This window comes from Penaeus vannamei, chromosome 14 (genome assembly GCF_042767895.1).
Source record: "Penaeus vannamei isolate JL-2024 chromosome 14, ASM4276789v1, whole genome shotgun sequence".
Lineage (NCBI taxonomy): Eukaryota > Metazoa > Arthropoda > Malacostraca > Decapoda > Penaeidae > Penaeus > Penaeus vannamei.
Genome location: NC_091562.1, coordinates 4197879 through 4200378, shown reverse-complemented (window position 1 = coordinate 4200378; position 2500 = coordinate 4197879). Strand labels below are relative to the sequence as shown.

The 2500-nt window shown below is 51.1% G+C and overlaps 1 protein-coding gene across 2 annotated transcripts in view; it reads left to right on the top strand.

The window, feature by feature from the left end:
* Window positions 1-656: 656 nt before the first annotated feature.
* The window catches only part of LOC113814477 (dual oxidase maturation factor 1), a 71237-nt gene continuing 69393 nt past the window's right edge, over window positions 657-2500 (top strand). The window contains exon 1 of one of the 2 annotated variants that reach the window (XM_027366507.2): window positions 657-860. The gene's annotated coding sequence lies outside the window, so the exon portion shown is untranslated. Of the gene's footprint in view, window positions 861-1061; window positions 1203-2500 lie in introns of those variants that run through there. The other variant, XM_027366506.2, reaches the window with a different exon arrangement.

Below are 2500 nucleotides of genomic sequence, written 5' to 3'. Positions count from 1 at the left end.
TTAGCTGGGGAACTATGGGGGGTTTAGCTGGGGGAGGAGGAGGGGGGGTTGTGTGGAGGTTCGCGTGGGGGAGTGAGGTTAGGATGGGGTAGATTGCTAGTGGATGGAGTAGGGTTGTGGTAAGATTCAATGGTGAGAGTAGGATATGCTGAAGGAAAATGTCAGTGTGGAAGGGGGTAGGGTGTGGATATGTCTGTGTGGAAGGGGGTAGGGTGTGGATATGTCAGTGTGGAAGGGGTTAGGGTGTGCATATGTCAGTGTGGGAGCTTGACGGGGTTGTAGGCAAATGCAGGTGTGGGAGGGAGGCGAGTTGTGAGAAAATGCCAATGCGGAGCGGGATAGGTTGTGGGAAATGTTCGTCTGGGAAGGGGTGTAGGCTGTGGGAAGATGCTAATGTAAGGCAAACTGCGGGAAAATGAGTGTGGGAGTTGGGTCGCCTTCGGGAGAATGGCAGTGTGTGTATGGAGCAAGGCTGAAAGGGAAAAAGACCAGAGTGGAAATAGGGCTGTGGGAAACGCCGGTGTGGGAGCGGGGCAGGGTGTGGGAAATGCCAGTGTGGGAGCGGCGAGCGAGAGTGCGGAGCGGCGTCGCGGTGCACTTTCTTTCCAGCAAGAGGCGAGGCGGCGCTGGCGGGGCGGAGGGGCTGAGAGAGAGTTAGTGAAGCGCTGGTCTTAGTGAAGGGAACACGGTGTCGCTGGCTCGCTCACGCCGAAGCCGTTTCGTCATCTTGCTCTTTTCTCGGTCGGATATTTTCACGCTGCTGGAATGCTTGCGCTGACGAGGACATGCGTGAGGACGGCTCTGAGGAGCGGATAGGAGAGGGCCGCCGCTCGCCGACGTCTCTCCCCGGCGTCACAATGGTAAGTGAGGCGAGCCGAGCGGGCCGCCCGACCGCCGCCGCGGGGAGGGATGGGGGGGAGGGGGAGGGGACAGGGGCACAGGGAAGGAGGGGAAGCTGCAGGACAGAAGGGAAGGCTCCTCGGGTGGGCCGGGCTTCCATGCAAGCTTCCTGAGGGCGCGATGGGCGGCGAGGTCAGCCATGGTCTTACGGCCGCGTGATTGGCTGGGCGCGAGACCTTACGGGCGGCGGGCGGTGTCCTTGGACAAGTCGCCCGATGTGTTAAATCCTGGGGAGGTCCTGAGCCTGGCGCAGTCTGACTCCAACTGGCCGCGTGTGACCGTCGCCAGGACAATTCTTAACAGTGAGTCCCAGTGATTTAGCGTTTGGCGGCGTCCCCCCTCGCCCGGGCTGTGGCAGGGGCCGCGTGGTGAAAGTCCCCGCTTTGTTTACAATTGAAGTATTATGCAGAGGAACTTCGGTGTGTGATGTTTGGATGTGCGCGGTGTTGTGGCTTCTCGGGGAATGGTGCTACGGTGAAGACACTCCTGGAAAATAAATGTCTAAAAAAAGTGATGGTTCTTCGGTTCGTGTCGCGAGTGTCGGTGTAAACAGAGTCGTTGCTTCACACGTGCGACGGCGAGGCACTGCTCAACACCTGTGATTGCCGTTTCCTCCACAACTAGATTCACTTCCTCTGTTGCCTCCAATTATCCCTTTCCTCTCTACAGATCTGTGTCAGGTCGTTTTATTAAGCTGTGCTGTGTCGGGAACACGTGGCAGACTGACTTATTTCAGTCACCTGGGCATAATTTTATCGACAACGTTTACCGTGCCTCAGAGAATGTGTCACGTGTTTTATCTGTCATTCTGTACTGCCTCACAGATCTCTATTTGGAAGTGGTGTTTCTTGCAACCTTGTCACCTTTTGCTGTTTGTGGCACATGTGTCGCGAGATAGAGGTCTGCCTTGGTAGTGTGTCAGTTTGTGTCAGAAGACAACTGCTTTTGAAGGAATTTGTTGGTAGGAAATCCTGTCCCTGAATGTGTTTTCAAGTAACAATCCGTCGGGAGTTTCTCAGGTACATTTGTCTTAAGATGAACAGTCAGCACACCTTTTAAAGCACAATTAAACACTTTGAGATACATATCCTAGCAGATATCTGCCTGGGAGTGTAAACAAGCACACTTGTTTTGCATACACATTTAAGTACATCTATTGGGTGTACAGACAAGCATATCAGTTTTAGGGTGTACTGTCAAGGAGGCCTGTCACAGGAAGTACACAATATACAACTGTATCTTGGTGTGCAGTTCAGTACACCACATACAGGATATGTAGTTTGTTACATCTGAATAAGAAAAATAAATGATTTTTAAGCAGAAAGTGTTGCCAGACTGTGTAGCAATCTAGAGGTCATCAGTATGTATGAATATTTCTACATAACAACACGCACCTTGTGACCTTAATACCTAAATGTATTCATCATTGTAATTTCAGTCCCCCATTATTATAAAGAATAATACAAGATCTATGAATAGAAACTGTTGATGAATGATATTGACAATTTGCCTATTGACTGTCATGGATTAGATTCCTTGCTACCATCGCAAAAAATGAATAAGAAATAGATAATGATTAAATAGACGAATGAATGATAGA